The sequence below is a fragment of the Nomia melanderi genome, unplaced genomic scaffold (assembly GCF_051020985.1).
Source record: "Nomia melanderi isolate GNS246 unplaced genomic scaffold, iyNomMela1 scaffold0030, whole genome shotgun sequence".
NCBI lineage: Eukaryota > Metazoa > Arthropoda > Insecta > Hymenoptera > Halictidae > Nomia > Nomia melanderi.
Window position 1 is genome coordinate 553104 of NW_027475145.1, and position 17957 is coordinate 571060.

Consider the following 17957-nt stretch of genomic DNA (forward strand, 5'->3'; position numbering starts at 1 on the left):
GTGTCCGGCCCCATGAGACTGTGGTTTTCTCGGCCCCTGGTGGTCCGAGGTCGTTCCCGCTCCACACATTCATGCGCCAGGGCCTCCTGCAGATAATTCACTTTGATTTATCGCGCTATCTCTAATAGCACCCGAGATATCATCAGATATATGCTGGATTTTTACATGACCTTGGGTGACGGATTCCGAATATCTGTAATTTTCTCGGCCACTGGTGGTCCGAGGTCGTTCCTGCTGCACAGATTCATTCGCCAGTGCCTCCTACAGACAATGCACTTTGATTTATTGCTCTATCTCTAATAGCACCCGAGATATCACCGGATATATATTGGATTTTTCCCCGACCTTGAGTGTCCAGCCCCATGAGACGGTGGTTTTCTCGGACCCTGGTGATCCGAGGTCGTTCCTGCTGCACAGATTGATGCGCCAGGGCCTCCGGCAGAGAATTCACTTTGGTTTATTGCGTTATCCCTAATAGCACCCGAGATATCACCAGATATATATTGGATTTTCCCTGACCCTGAGTGTCCGGCCCAATGAGACTGTGGTTTTCTCGACCCCTGGTGGTCCGAGGTCGTTCTCGCTGTACAGATTCATGCGCCAGGGCCTCCTACAGACAATGCACTTTGAGTCATTGCGCTATCTGTAATAGCACCCGAGATATCACCAGATATATATTGGATATTTCCCTCGCCCTGAGTGTCCGGCCCCATGAGACTGTGGTTTTTTCGGCCCCTAGTGGTCCGAGGTCGTTCCCGCTGCACAGATTCAGGCGCCAGGGCCTCCTGCAGATAACTCACTTTGGTTTATTGCGCTATCTCTAATAGCACCCGAGATATCACCAGATATATATTGGATTTTTCCCTGACCCTGAGTGTCCGGCCCCATGAGACGGTGGTTTTCTCGGCTCCTGGTGGTCCGAGGTCGTTCCCGCTGCACAGATTCATGCGCCAGGGCCTCCTGCAGATAATTCACTTTGGTTTATTGCGCTATCTCTAATAGCACCCGAGATATCACCAGATATATATTGGATTTTCCCCTGACCCTGAGTGTCCGGCCCCATGAGACTGTGGTTTTCTCGGCCCCTAGTGGTCCGAGGTCGTTCCCGCTGCACAGATTCATGCGCCAGGGCCTCCTACAGACAACGCACTTTGATTTATTGCGCTATCTGTAATAGCACCCGAGATATCACCAGATATATATTGGATTTTCACCTGACCCTGAGTGTCCGGCCCCATGAGACGGTGGTTTTCTCGGCCCCTGGTGGTCCGAGGTCGATCCCGCTGCACAGATTCATGCGCCAGGGCCTCCTACAGACAATGCACTTTGATTTATTTCGCTATCTGTAATAGGACCCGAGATATCACCAGATATATATTGGATTTTCCCCAGACCCTGAGTGTCCGGCCGCGTGAGACTGTAGTTTTCTCGGCCCCTGGTGGTCCGAGGTCGTTCCCGCTGCACAGATTCATGCGCCAGGGCCTCCTACAGACAATGCACTTTGATTTATTGCGCTATCTGTAATAGCACCCGAGATATCACCAGATATATATTGGATATTTCCCTCACCCTGAGTGTCCAGCCCCATGAGACGGTGGTTTTCTCGGCCCCTGGTGGACCGAGGTCGTTCCCGCTGCACAGATTCATGCGCCAGGGCCTTCTGCAGATAACTCACTTTGGTTTATTGAGCTATCTCTAATAGCACCCGAGATATCACCAGATATATATTGGATTTTTCCCTGACCCTGAGTGTCCGGCCTCATGAGACGGTGGTTTTCTCGGCTCCTGGTGGTCCGAGGTCGTTCCCGCTGCACAGATTCATGCGCCAGGGCCTCCTACAGACAATGCACTTTGATTCATTCCGCTACCTGTAATAGCACCCGAGATATCACCAGATATATATTGGATATTTCCCTCGCCCTGAGTGTCCGGCCCCATGAGACTGTGGTTTTTTCGGCCCCTGGTGGTCCGAGGTCGTTCCCGCTGCACAGATTCAGACGCCAGGGCCTCCTGCAGATAACTCACTTTGGTTTATTGCGCTATCTCTAATAGCACCCGAGATATCACCGGATATATATTGGATTTTTCCCCGACCCTGAGTGTCCAGCCCCATGAGACGGTGGTTTTCTCGGCCCCTGGTCGTCCGAGGTCGTTCCCGCTGCCCAGATTCATGCGCCAGGGCCTCCTACAGACAATGCACTTTGGTTTATTGCGCTATCTGTAATAGCACCCGAGATATCACCAGATATATGCTGGATTTTTACATGACCTAGGGTGTCCGGCCCCATGTGTCGGTGGTTTTCTCGGCCCCTGGTGGTCCGAGGTCGTTCCTGCTGCACAGATTCATGTGCCAGGGCCTCCTACAGACAATGCACTTTGATTTATTGCGCTATCTGTAATAGCACCCGAGATATCACCACATATATATTGGATTTTTCCCTGACCCAGAGTGTCCGGCCCCATGAGACGGTGGTTTTCTCGGCCCCTGGTGGTCCGACGTCGTTCCCGCTGCACAGATTCATGCGCCAGGGCCTCCTGCAGATAATTCACTTTGGTTTATTGCGCTATCTCTAATAGCACCCGAGATATCACCAGATATATGTTGGATTTTCCCCTGACCCTGAGTGTCCGGGCCCATGAGACTGTGGTTTTCTCGGCCCCTAGTGGTCCGAGGTCGTTCCCGCTGCACAGATTCATGCGCCAGGGCCTCCTACAGACAACGCACTTTGATTTATTGCGCTATCTGTAATAGCACCCGAGATATCACCAGATATATATTGGATTTTCACCTGACCCTGAGTGTCCGGCCCCATGAGACGGTGGTTTTCTCGGCCCCTGGTGGTCCGAGGTCGATCCCGCTGCACAGATTCATGCGCCAGGGCCTCCTACAGACAATGCACTTTGATTTATTTCGCTATCTGTAATAGGACCCGAGATATCACCAGATATATATTGGATTTTCCCCAGACCCTGAGTGTCCGGCCGCGTGAGACTGTAGTTTTCTCGGCCCCTGGTGGTCCGAGGTCGTTCCCGCTGCACAGATTCATGCGCCAGGGCCTCCTACAGACAATGCACTTTGATTTATTGCGCTATCTGTAATAGCACCCGAGATATCACCAGATATATATTGGATATTTCCCTCACCCTGAGTGTCCAGCCCCATGAGACGGTGGTTTTCTCGGCCCCTGGTGGACCGAGGTCGTTCCCGCTGTACAGATTCATGCGCCAGGGCCTTCTGCAGATAACTCACTTTGGTTTATTGAGCTATCTCTAATAGCACCCGAGATATCACCAGATATATATTGGATTTTTCCCTGACCCTGAGTGTCCGGCCTCATGAGACGGTGGTTTTCTCGGCTCCTGGTGGTCCGAGGTCGTTCCCGCTGCACAGATTCATGCGCCAGGGCCTCCTACAGACAATGCACTTTGATTCATTCCGCTACCTGTAATAGCACCCGAGATATCACCAGATATATATTGGATATTTCCCTCGCCCTGAGTGTCCGGCCCCATGAGACTGTGGTTTTTTCGGCCCCTGGTGGTCCGAGGTCGTTCCCGCTGCACAGATTCAGGCGCCAGGGCCTCCTGCAGATAACTCACTTTGGTTTATTGCGCTATCTCTAATAGCACCCGAGATATCACCGGATATATATTGGATTTTTCCCCGACCCTGAGTGTCCAGCCCCATGAGACGGTGGTTTTCTCGGCCCCTGGTCGTCCGAGGTCGTTCCCGCTGCCCAGATTCATGCGCCAGGGCCTCCTACAGACAATGCACTTTGGTTTATTGCGCTATCTGTAATAGCACCCGTGATATCACCAGATATATGCTGGATTTTTACATGACCTAGGGTGTCCGGCCCCATGTGTCGGTGGTTTTCTCGGCCCCTGGTGGTCCGAGGTCGTTCCTGCTGCACAGATTCATGTGCCAGGGCCTCCTACAGACAATGCACTTTGATTTATTGCGCTATCTGTAATAGCACCCGAGATATCACCACATATATATTGGATTTTTCCCTGACCCAGAGTGTCCGGCCCCATGAGACGGTGGTTTTCTCGGCCCCTGGTGGTCCGACGTCGTTCCCGCTGCTCAGATTCATGCGCCAGGGCCTCCTACAGACAATGCACTTTGATTCATTGCGCTATCTGTAATAGCACCCGAGATATCACCAGATATATATTGGATTTTTCCCTGACCCTGAGTGTCCGGCCCCATGAGACGGTGGTTTTCTCGGCTCCTGGTGGTCCGAGGTCGTTCCCGCTACACAGATTCATGCGCCAGGGCCTCCTGCAGATAATTCACTTTCGTTTATTGCGCTATCTCTAATAGCACCCGAGATATCACCAGATATATATTGGATTTTCCCCTGACTCTGAGTGTCCGGCCCCATGAGACGGTGGTTTTCTCGGCCCCTGGTGGTCCGAGGTCGTTCCCGCTTCCCAGATTCATGCGCCAGGGCCTCCTGCAGATAATTCCCTTTGGCTTATTGCGCTATCTCTAATAGCACCCGAGATATCACCACATATATATTGGATTTTTCCCTGACCCAGAGTGTCCGGCCCCATGAGACGGTGGTTTTCTCGGCCCCTGGTGGTCCGAGGTCGTTCCTGCTGCACAGACTCATGTGCCAGGGCCTCCTACAGACAATGCACTTTGATTTATTGCGCTATCTGTAATAGCACCCGAGATATCACCACATATATATTGGATTTTTCCCTGACCCAGAGTGTCCGGCCCCATGAGACGGTGGTTTTCTCGGCCCCTGGTGGTCCGACGTCGTTCCCGCTGCTCAGATTCATGCGCCAGGGCCTCCTACAGACAATGCACTTTGATTCATTGCGCTATCTGTAATAGCACCCGAGATATCACCAGATATATATTGGATTTTTCCCTGACCCTGAGTGTCCGGCCCCATGAGACGGTGGTTTTCTCGGCTCCTGGTGGTCCGAGGTCGTTCCCGCTACACAGATTCATGCGCCAGGGCCTCCTGCAGATAATTCACTTTCGTTTATTGCGCTATCTCTAATAGCACCCGAGATATCACCAGATATATATTGGATTTTCCCCTGACTCTGAGTGTCCGGCCCCATGAGACGGTGGTTTTCTCGGCCCCTGGTGGTCCGAGGTCGTTCCCGCTTCCCAGATTCATGCGCCAGGGCCTCCTGCAGATAATTCCCTTTGGCTTATTGCGCTATCTCTAATAGCACCCGAGATATCACCACATATATATTGGATTTTTCCCTGACCCAGAGTGTCCGGCCCCATGAGACGGTGGTTTTCTCGGCCCCTGGTGGTCCGAGGTCGTTCCCGCTGCACAGATTCATGCACCAGGGCCTCCTACAGACAATGCACTTTGATTCATTGCGCTATCTGTAATAGCACCCGAGATATCACCAGATATATATTGGATATTACCCTCACCCTGAGTGTCCAGCCCCATGAGACGGTGGTTTTCTCGGCCCCTGGTGGACCGAGGTCGTTCCCGCAGCACAGATTCATGCGCCAGGGCCTCCTGCAGATAATTCACTTTGGTTTATTTCGCTATCTGTAATAGGACCCGAGATATAACCAGATATATATTGGATTTTTCCCTGACCCAGAGTGTCCGGCCCCATGAGACGGTGGTTTTCTCGGCCCCTGGTGGTCCGAGGTCATTCCCGCAGCACAGATTCATGCGCCAGGCCTCCTGCAGATAATTCACTTTGGTTTATTTCGCTATCTGTAATAGGACCCGAGATATCACCAGATATATATTGGATTTTCCCCAGACCCTGAGTGTCCGGCCGCGTGAGACTGTAGTTTTCTCGGCCCCTGGTGATCCGAGGTCGTTCCCGCTGCACAGATGCATGCGCCAGGGCCTCCGGCAGATAAGTCCGTTTGGCTTATTGCGCTTTCTCTAATACCACCCGAGATATCACCAGATATATATTGGATTTTCCCCTGACTCTGAGTGTCCGGCCCCATGAGACGGTGGTTTTCTCGGCCCCTGGTGGTCCGAGGTCGTTCCCGCTTCCCAGATTCATGCGCCAGGGCCTCCTCCAGACAATGCACTTTGATTTATTGCGCTATCTGTAATAGAACCCGAGATATCACCACATATATATTGGATTTTTCCCTGACCCAGAGTGTCCGGCCGCATGAGACTGTAGTTTTCTCGGCCCCTGGTGGTCCGAGGTCGTTCCCGCAGCACAGATTCATGCGCCAGGGCCTCCTACAGACAATGCGATTGATTTATTGCGCTATCTGTAATAGCACCCGAGATATCACCAGATATATATTGGATTTTTCCCTGACCCTGAGTGTCCGGCCCCATGAGACTGTGGTTTTCTCGGCCCCTGGAGGTCCGAGGTCGTTCCCGTTGCACAGATTCAGGCGTCAGGGCCTCCTGCAGATAATTCACTTTGGGTTATTACGCTTTCACTAATAGCACCCGAGATATCACCAGATATATATTGGATTTTCCCCTGACCCTGAGTGTCCGGCCCCATGAGACTGTGGTTTTCTCGGCCCCTGGTGGTCCGAGGTCGTTCCCGTTGCACAGATTCATGCTCCAGGGCCTCCTGCAGATAATTCACTTTGGTTTATTGCGCTTTCTCTAATACCACCCGAGATATCACCAGATATATATTGGATTTTCCCCTGACTCTGAGTGTCCGGCCCCATGAGACGGTGGTTTTCTCGGCCCCTGGTGGTCCGAGGTCGTTCCCGCTTCCCAGATTCATGCGCCAGGGCCTCCTCCAGACAATGCACTTTGATTTATTGCGCTATCTGTAATAGAACCCGAGATATCACCACATATATATTGGATTTTTCCCTGACCCAGAGTGTCCGGCCCCATGAGACTGTAGTTTTCTCGGCCCCTGGTGGTCCGAGGTCGTTCCCGCTGCACAGATTCATGCGCCAGGGCCTCCTACAGACAATGCGATTGATTTATTGCGCTATCTGTAATAGCACCCGAGATATCACCAGATATATATTGGATTTTTCCCTGACCCTGAGTGTCCGGCCCCATGAGACTGTGGTTTTCTCGGCCCCTGGAGGTCCGAGGTCGTTCCCGTTGCACAGATTCAGGCGTCAGGGCCTCCTGCAGATAATTCACTTTGGTTTATTACGCTTTCACTAATAGCACCCGAGATATCACCAGATATATATTGGATTTTCCCCTGACCCTGAGTGTCCGGCCCCATGAGACTGTGGTTTTCTCGGCCCCTGGTGGTCCGAGGTCGTTCCCGTTGCACAGATTCATGCTCCAGGGCCTCCTGCAGATAATTCACTTTGGTTTATTGCGCTATCTCTAATAGCACCCGAGATATCACCAGATATATATTGGATTTTCCCCTGACCTTGAGTGTCCGTCCCCATGAGACTGTGGTTTTCTCGGCCCCTGGTGGTCCGAGGTCGTTCCCGCTGCTCAGATTCATGCGCCAGGGCCTCCTACAGACAATGCACTTTGATTCATTGCGCTATCTGTAATAGCACCCGAGATAACACCAGATATATATTGGATATTTCCCTCACCCTGAGTGTCCAGCCCCATGAGACGGTGGTTTTCTCGGCCCCTGGTGGACCGAGGTCGTTCCCGCTGCACAGATTCATGCGCCAGGGCCTCCTGCAGATAATTCGCTTTGGTTTATTTCGCTATGTGTAATAGGAACCGAGATATCACCAGATATATATTGGATTTTCCCCAGACCCTGAGTGTCCGCCCCCATGAGACTGCAGTTTTCTCGGCCCCTGGTGGTCCGAGGTCGTTCCCGCTGCTCAGGTTCATGCGCCAGGGCCTCCTACAGACAATGCACTTCGATTTATTGCGCTATCTCTAATAGCACCCGAGATATCACCAGATATATATTGGATTTTCCCCTGACCCTGAGTGTCCGGCCCCATGAGACTGTGGTTTTTTCGGACCCTGGTGGTCCGAGGTCGTTCCCGCTGCACAGATTCAGGCGCCAGGGCCTCCTGCAGATAACTCACTTTGGTTTATTGCGCTATCTCTAATAGCACCCGAGATATCACCAGATATATATTGGATTTTTCCCTGACCCTGAGTGTCCGGCCCCATGAGACGGTGGTTTTCTCGGCTCCTGGTGGTCCGAGGTCGTTCCCACTGCACAGATTCATGCGCCAGGGCCTCCTGCAGATAATTCACTTTCGTTTATTGCGCTATCTCTAATAGCACCCGAGATATCACCAGATATATATTGGATTTTCCCCTGACTCTGAGTGTCCGGCCCCATGAGACGGTGGTTTTCTCGGCCCCTGGTGGTCCGAGGTCGTTCCCGCTTCCCAGATTCATGCGCCAGGGCCTCCTGCAGATAATTCACTTTGGTTTATTGCGCTGTATCTAATAGCACCCGAGATATCACCTGATATATATTGGATTTTCCCCTGACCCTGAGTGTCCGGCCCCATGAGACTGTGGTTTTTTCGGACCCTGGTGGTCCGAGGTCGTTCCCGCTGCACAGATTCATGCGCCAGGGCCTCCTACAGACAATGCACTTTGATTTATTGCGCTATCTGTAATAGCACCCGAGATATCACCACATATATATTGGATTTTTCCCTGACCCAGAGTGTCCGGCCCCATGGACGGTGGTTTTCTCCGCCCCTGGTGGTCCGAGGTCGTTCCCGCTGCTCAGATTCATGCGCCAGGGCCTCCTACAGACAATGCACTTTGATTCATTGCGCTATCTGTAATAGCACCCGAGATATCACCAGATATATATTGGATATTTCCCTCACCCTGAGTGTCCAGCCCCATGAGGCGGTGGTTTTCTCGGCCCCTGGTGGAACGAGGTCGTTCCCGCTGCACAGATTCATGCGCCAGGGCCTCCTGCAGATAATTCACTTTGGTTTATTGCGCTTTCACTAATAGCACCCTAGATATCACCAGATATATATTGGGTTTTTCCCTGACCCTTACAGTCCGGCCCCATGAGACGGTGATTTTCTCGGCCCCTGGTGGTCCGAGGTCATTCCCGCTGCACAGAATCATGCGCCAGGGCTTCCTGCAGACAATGCACTTTGGTTTATTGCGCTATCTCTAATAGCACCCGAGATATCACCAGATATATATTGGATTTTCCCCTGAACCTGAGTGTCCGGCCCCATGAGACGGTGGTTTTGTCGGCCCCTGGTGGTCCGAGGTCGATCCCGCTGCACAGATTCATGCGCCAGGGCCTCCTACAGACAATGCACTTTGATTTATTTCGCTATCTGTAATAGGACCCGAGATATCACCAGATATATATTGGATTTTCCCCAGACCCTGAGTGTCCGGCCGCATGAGACTGTAGTTTTCTCGGCCCCTGGTGGTCCGAGGTCGTTCCCGCTGCACAGATTCATGCGCCAGGGCCTCCTACAGACAATGCACTTTGATTTATTGCGCTATCTCTAATAGCACCCGAGATATCACCAGATATATATTGGATTTTCCCCTGACCTTGAGTGTCCGGCCCCATGAGACTGTGGTTTTCTCGGCCCCTGGTGGTCCGAGGTCGTTCCCGCTGCACAGATTCATGCGCCAGGGCCTCTTGCAGACAAATCACTTTGGTTTATTGCGGTATCTCTAATAGCACCCGAGATATCACCAGATATATATTGGATTTTCCCCTGACCCTGAGTTTCCGGCCCCATGAGATGGTGGTTTTCTCGGCCCCTGGTGATCCCAGGTCGTTCCCGCTGCACAGATTCATGCACCAGGGCCTCTTGCAGACAAATCACTTTGGTTTATTGCGCTATCTGTAATAGCACCCGAGATATCACCAGATATATATTGGATTTTCCCCAGACCCTGAGTGTCCGGCCCCATGAGACTGTGGTTTTCTCGGCCCCTGGTGGTCCGAGGTCGTTCCCGGTGCACAGATTCATGCGCCAGGGCCTCCTACAGACAATGCACTTTGATTCATTGCGCTATCTGTAATAGCACCCGAGATATCACCAGATATATATTGGATATTTCCCTCACCCTGAGTGTCCAGCCCCATGAGACGGTGGTTTTCTCGGCCCCTGGTGGACCGAGGTCGTTCCCGCTGCACAGATTCATGCGCCAGGTCCTCCTGCAGATAATTCGCTTTGGTTTATTTCGCTATCTGTAATAGGACCCGAGATATCACCAGATATATATTGGATTTTCCCCAGACCCTGAGTGTCCGCCCCCATGAGACTGTAGTTTTCTCGGCCCCTGGTGGTCCGAGGTCGTTCCCGCTGCACAGGTTCATGCGCCAGTGTCTCCTACAGACAATGCACTTTGATTTATTGCGCTATCTCTAATAGCACCCGAGATATCACCAGATATATATTGGATTTTCCCCTGACCCTGAGTGTCCGGCCCCATGAGACTGTGGTTTTTTCGGACCCTGGTGGTCCGAGGTCGTTCCCGCTGCACAGATTCAGGCGCCAGGGCCTCTTGCAGACAATTCACTTTGGTTTATTGCGCTATCACCAATAGCACCCGAGATATCACCAGATATATATTGGATTTTTCACTGACCCTGAGTGTCCGGCCCCATGAGACTGTGGTTTTCTCGGCCCCTGGTGGTCCGAGGTCGTTCCCGTTGCACAGATTCATGCGTCAGGGCCTCCTGCAGATAATTCACTCTGGTTTATTGCGCTTTCACTAATAGCACCCGAGATATCACCAGATATATATTGGATTTTCCCCTGACCCTGAGTGGCCGGCCCCATGAGACGGTGGTCTTCTCGGCCCCTGCTCGTCCGAGGACGTTCCCGCTTCCCTGATTCAGGCGCCAGGGCCTCCTGCAGATAACTCACTTGGTTTATTGCGCTATCTCTAATTGCACCCGAGATATCACCAGATATATATTGGATTTTCCCTGACCCTGAGTGTCCGGCCCCATGAGACGGTGGTTTTGTCGGCCCCTGGTGGTCCGAGGTCGTTCCGCTGCACAGATTCATGCGCCAGGGCCTCCTACAGACAATGCACTTTGATTTATTGCGCTATCTCTAATAGCACCCGAGATATCACCAGATATATATTGGATTTTCCCCTGACCTTGAGTGTCCAGCCCCATGAGGCGGTGGTTTTCTCGGCCCCTGGTGGAACGAGGTCGTTCCCGCTGCACAGATTCATGCGCCAGGGCCTCCTGCAGATAATTCACTTTGGTTTATTGCGCTTTCACTAATAGCACCCTAGATATCACCAGATATATATTGGGTTTTTCCCTGACCCTTACAGTCCGGCCCCATGAGACGGTGATTTTCTCGGCCCCTGGTGGTCCGAGGTCATTCCCGCTGCACAGAATCATGCGCCAGGGCTTCCTGCAGACAATGCACTTTGGTTTATTGCGCTATCTCTAATAGCACCCGAGATATCACCAGATATATATTGGATTTTCCCCTGAACCTGAGTGTCCGGCCCCATGAGATGGTGGTTTTCTCGGCCCCTGGTGATCCGAGGTCGTTCCCGCTGCACAGATTCAGGCGCCAGGGCCTCCTGCAGATAACTCACTTGGTTTATTGCGCTATCTCTAATAGCACCCGAGATATCAACAGATATATATTGGATTTTCCCTGACCCTGAGTGTCCGGCCCCATGAGACGGTGGTTTTGTCGGCCCCTGGTGGTCCGAGGTCGATCCCGCTGCACAGATTCATGCGCCAGGGCCTCCTACAGACAATGCACTTTGATTTATTTCGCTATCTGTAATAGGACCCGAGATATCACCAGATATATATTGGATTTTCCCCAGACCCTGAGTGTCCGGCCGCATGAGACTGTAGTTTTCTCGGCCCCTGGTGGTCCGAGGTCGTTCCCGCTGCACAGATTCATGCGCCAGGGCCTCCTACAGACAATGCACTTTGATTTATTGCGGTATCTCTAATAGCACCCGAGATATCACCAGATATATATTGGATTTTCCCCTGACCCTGAGTTTCCGGCCCCATGAGATGGTGGTTTTCTCGGCCCCTGGTGATCCCAGGTCGTTCCCGCTGCACAGATTCATGCACCAGGGCCTCTTGCAGACAAATCACTTTGGTTTATTGCGCTATCTGTAATAGCACCCGAGATATCACCAGATATATATTGGATTTTCCCCAGACCCTGAGTGTCCGGCCCCATGAGACTGTGGTTTTCTCGGCCCCTGGTGGTCCGAGGTCGTTCCCGGTGCACAGATTCATGCGCCAGGGCCTCCTACAGACAATGCACTTTGATTCATTGCGCTATCTGTAATAGCACCCGAGATATCACCAGATATATATTGGATATTTCCCTCACCCTGAGTGTCCAGCCCCATGAGACGGTGGTTTTCTCGGCCCCTGGTGGACCGAGGTCGTTCCCGCTGCACAGATTCATGCGCCAGGTCCTCCTGCAGATAATTCGCTTTGGTTTATTTCGCTATCTGTAATAGGACCCGAGATATCACCAGATATATATTGGATTTTCCCCAGACCCTGAGTGTCCGCCCCCATGAGACTGTAGTTTTCTCGGCCCCTGGTGGTCCGAGGTCGTTCCCGCTGCACAGGTTCATGCGCCAGTGTCTCCTACCGACAATGCACTTTGATTTATTGCGCTATCTCTAATAGCACCCGAGATATCACCAGATATATATTGGATTTTCCCCTGACCCTGAGTGTCCGGCCCCATGAGACTGTGGTTTTTTCGGACCCTGGTGGTCCGAGGTCGTTCCCGCTGCACAGATTCAGGCGCCAGGGCCTCTTGCAGACAATTCACTTTGGTTTATTGCGCTATCACCAATAGCACCCGAGATATCACCAGATATATATTGGATTTTTCACTGACCCTGAGTGTCCGGCCCCATGAGACTGTGGTTTTCTCGGCCCCTGGTGGTCCGAGGTCGTTCCCGTTGCACAGATTCATGCGTCAGGGCCTCCTGCAGATAATTCACTCTGGTTTATTGCGCTTTCACTAATAGCACCCGAGATATCACCAGATATATATTGGATTTTCCCCTGACCCTGAGTGGCCGGCCCCATGAGACGGTGGTCTTCTCGGCCCCTGCTCGTCCGAGGACGTTCCCGCTTCCCTGATTCAGGCGCCAGGGCCTCCTGCAGATAACTCACTTGGTTTATTGCGCTATCTCTAATTGCACCCGAGATATCACCAGATATATATTGGATTTTCCCTGACCCTGAGTGTCCGGCCCCATGAGACGGTGGTTTTGTCGGCCCCTGGTGGTCCGAGGTCGTTCCCGCTGCACAGATTCATGCGCCAGGGCCTCCTACAGACAATGCACTTTGATTTATTGCGCTATCTCTAATAGCACCCGAGATATCACCAGATATATATTGGATTTTCCCCTGACCTTGAGTGTCCGGCCCCATGAGACTGTGGTTTTCTCGGCCCCTGGTGGTCCGAGGTCGTTCCCGCTGCACAGATTCATGCGCCAGGGCCTCTTGCAGACAAATCACTTTGGTTTATTGCGGTATCTCTAATAGCACCCGAGATACCACCAGACATATATTGGATTTTCCCCTGACCCTGAGTTTCCGGCCCCATGAGATGGTGGTTTTCTCGGCCCCTGGTGATCCCAGGTCGTTCCCGCTGCACAGATTCATGCACCAGGGCCTCTTGCAGACAAATCACTTTGGTTTATTGCGCTATCTGTAATAGCACCCGAGATATCACCAGATATGTATTGGATTTTCCCCAGACCCTGAGTGTCCGGCCCCATGAGACTGTGGTTTTCTCGGCCCCTGGTGGTCCGAGGTCGTTCCCGGTGCACAGATTCATGCGCCAGGGCCTCCTACAGACAATGCACTTTGATTCATTGCGCTATCTGTAATAGCACCCGAGATATCACCAGATATATATTGGATATTTCCCTCACCCTGAGTGTCCAGCCCCATGAGACGGTGGTTTTCTCGGCCCCTGGTGGACCGAGGTCGTTCCCGCTGCACAGATTCATGCGCCAGGTCCTCCTGCAGATAATTCGCTTTGGTTTATTTCGCTATCTGTAATAGGACCCGAGATATCACCAGATATATATTGGATTTTCCCCAGACCCTGAGTGTCCGCCCCCATGAGACTGTAGTTTTCTCGGCCCCTGGTGGTCCGAGGTCGTTCCCGCTGCACAGGTTCATGCGCCAGTGTCTCCTACAGACAATGCACTTTGATTTATTGCGCTATCTCTAATAGCACCCGAGATATCACCAGATATATATTGGATTTTCCCCTGACCCTGAGTGTCCGGCCCCATGAGACTGTGGTTTTTTCGGACCCTGGTGGTCCGAGGTCGTTCCCGCTGCACAGATTCAGGCGCCAGGGCCTCTTGCAGACAATTCACTTTGGTTTATTGCGCTATCACCAATAGCACCCGAGATATCACCAGATATATATTGGATTTTTCACTGACCCTGAGTGTCCGGCCCCATGAGACTGTGGTTTTCTCGGCCCCTGGTGGTCCGAGGTCGTTCCCGTTGCACAGATTCATGCGTCAGGGCCTCCTGCAGATAATTCACTCTGGTTTATTGCGCTTTCACTAATAGCACCCGAGATATCACCAGATATATATTGGATTCTCCCCTGACCCTGAGTGGCCGGCCCCATGAGACGGTGGTCTTCTCGGCCCCTGCTCGTCCGAGGACGTTCCCGCTTCCCTGATTCAGGCGCCAGGGCCTCCTGCAGATAACTCACTTGGTTTATTGCGCTATCTCTAATTGCACCCGAGATATCACCAGATATATATTGGATTTTCCCTGACCCTGAGTGTCCGGCCCCATGAGACGGTGGTTTTGTCGGCCCCTGGTGGTCCGAGGTCGATCCCGCTGCACAGATTCATGCGCCAGGGCCTCCTACAGACAATGCACTTTGATTTATTTCGCTATCTGTAATAGGACCCGAGATATCACCAGATATATATTGGATTTTCCCCAGACCCTGAGTGTCCGGCCGCATGAGACTGTAGTTTTCTCGGCCCCTGGTGGTCCGAGGTCGTTCCCGCTGCACAGATTCATGCGCCAGGGCCTCCTACAGACAATGCACTTTGATTTATTGCGCTATCTGTAATAGCACCCGAGATATCACCACATATATATTGGATTTTTCCCTGACCTAGAGTGTCCGGCCCCATGAGACGGTGGTTTTCTCGGCCCCTGGTGGTCCGAGGTCGTTCCCGCTGCTCAGATTCATGCGCCAGGGCCTCCTACAGACAATGCACTTTGATTCATTGCGCTATCTGTAATAGCACCCGAGATATCACCAGATATATATTGGATATTTCCCTCACCCTGAGTGTCCAGCCCCATGAGACGGTGGTTTTCTCGGCCCCTGGTGGACCGAGGTCGTTCCCGCTGCACAGATTCATGCGCCAGGGCCTCCTGCAGATAATTCGCTTTGGTTTATTTCGCTATCTGTAATAGGACCCGAGATATCACCAGATATATATTGGATTTTCCCCAGACCCTGAGTGTCCGCCCCCATGAGACTGTAGTTTTCTCGGCCCCTGGTGGTCCGAGGTCGTTCCCGCTGCTCAGATTCATGCGCCAGGGCCTCCTACAGACAATGCACTTTGATTCATTGCGCTATCTGTAATAGCACCCGAGATATCACCAGATATATATTCGATATTTCCCTCGCCCTGAGTGTCCGGCCCCATGAGACTGTGGTTTTTTCGGCCCCTAGTGGTCCGAGGTCGTTCCCGCTGCACAGATTCAGGCGCCAGGGCCTCCTGCAGATAACTCACTTTGGTTTATTGCGCTATCTCTAATACCACCCGAGATATCACCAGATATATATTGGATTTTTCCCTGACCCTGAGTGTCCGGCCCCATGAGACGGTGGTTTTCTCGGCCCCTGGTGGTCCGAGGTCGTTCCCGCTGCATAGATTCAAGCGCCTGGGCCTCCTACAGACAATGCACTTTGATTCATTGCGCTATCTGTAATAGCACCCGAGATATCACCAGATATATATTGGATATTTCCCTCACCCTGAGTGTCCGGCCCCATGAGACTGTGGTTTTTTCGGCCCCTGGTGGTCCGAGGTCGTTCCCGCTGCACAGATTCAGGCGCCAGGGCCTCCTGCAGATAACTCACTTTGGATTATTGCGCTATCTCTAATAGCACCCGAGATATCACCAGATATATATTGGATTTTTCCCTGACCCTGAGTGTCCGGCCCCATGAGACGGTGGTTTTCTCGGCTCCTGGTGGTCCGAGGTCGTTCCCGCTGCGCAGATTCATGCGCCAGGGCCTCCTGCAGATAATTCACTTTCGTTTATTGCGCTATCTCTAATAGCACCCGAGATATCACCAGATAAATATTGGATTTTTCCCTTACCCTGAGTGTCCGGCCCCATGAGACGGTGGATGTCTCGGCCCCTGGTGGTCCGAGGTCGTTCCCGCTGCACAGATTCATGCGCCAGGGCCTACTGCAGATAATGCACTTTGGTTTATTGCGCTATCTCTAATACCACCCAAGACATCACCAGATATATATTGGATTTTTCCCTGACCCTGAGTGTCCGGCCCCATGAGACTGTGGTTTTCTCGGCCCCTGGCGGTCCGAGGTCGTTCCCGTTGCACAGATTCATGCGCCAGGGCCTCCTGCAGATAATTCACTTTCGTTTATTGCGCTATCTCTAATAGCACCCGAGATATCACCAGATAAATATTGGATTTTCCCCTGACCCTGAGTTTCCGGCCCCATGAGACTGTGGTTTTCTCGGCCCCTGGTGGTCCGAGGTCGTTCCCGCTGCACAGATTCATGCACCAGGGCCTCTTGCAGACAAATCACTTTGGTTTATTGCGCTATCTGTAATAGCACCCGAGATATCACCAGATATATATTGGATTTTCCCCTGACCCTGAGTGTCCGGCCCCATGAGACTGTGGTTTTCTCGTCCCCTGGTGGTCCGAGGTCGTTCCCGTTGCACAGATTCATGCTCCAGGGCCTCCTGCAGATAATTCACTTTGGTTTATTGCGCTATCTGTAATAGCACCCGAGATATCACCAGATATATATTGGATATTTCCCTCACCCTGAGTGTCCAGCCCCATGAGACGGTGGTTTTCTCGGCTCCTGGTGGTCCGAGGTCGTTCCCGCTGCTCAGATTCATGCGCCAGGGCCTCCTACAGACAATGCACTTTGATTCATTGCGCTATCTGTAATAGCACCCGAGATATCACCAGATATATATTCGATATTTCCCTCGCCCTGAGTGTCCGGCCCCATGAGACTGTGGTTTTTTCGGCCCCTAGTGGTCCGAGGTCGTTCCCGCTGCACAGATTCAGGCGCCAGGGCCTCCTGCAGATAACTCACTTTGGTTTATTGCGCTATCTCTAATACCACCCGAGATATCACCAGATATATATTGGATTTTTCCCTGACCTTGAGTGTCCGGCCCCATGAGACTGTGGTTTTCTCGGCCCCTGGTGGTCCGAGGTCGTTCCCGCTGCACAGATTCATGCGCCAGGGCCTCTTGCAGACAAATCACTTTGGTTTATTGCGGTATCTCTAATAGCACCCTAGATATCACCAGATATATATTGGGTTTTTCCCTGACCCTTACAGTCCGGCCCCATGAGACGGTGATTTTCTCGGCCCCTGGTGGTCCGAGGTCGTTGCCGCTGCACAGAATCATGCGCCAGGGCTTCCTGCAGACAATGCACTTTGGTTTATTGCGCTATCTCTAATAGCACCCGAGATATCACCAGATATATATTGGATTTTTCACTGACCCTGAGTGTCCGGCCCCATGAGACTGTGGTTTTATCGGCCCCTGGTGGTCCGAGGTCGTTCCCGTTGCACAGATTCATGCGTCAGGGCCTCCTGCAGATAATTCACTTTGGTTTATTGCGCTTTCACTAATAGCACCCGAGATATCACCAGATATATATTGGATTTTCCCCTGACCCTGAGTGGCCGGCCCCATGAGACGGTGGTCTTCTCGGCCCCTGCTCGTCCGAGGACGTTCCCGCTTCCCAGATTCAGGCGCCAGGGCCTCCTGCAGGTAACTCACTTGGCTTATTGCGCTATCTC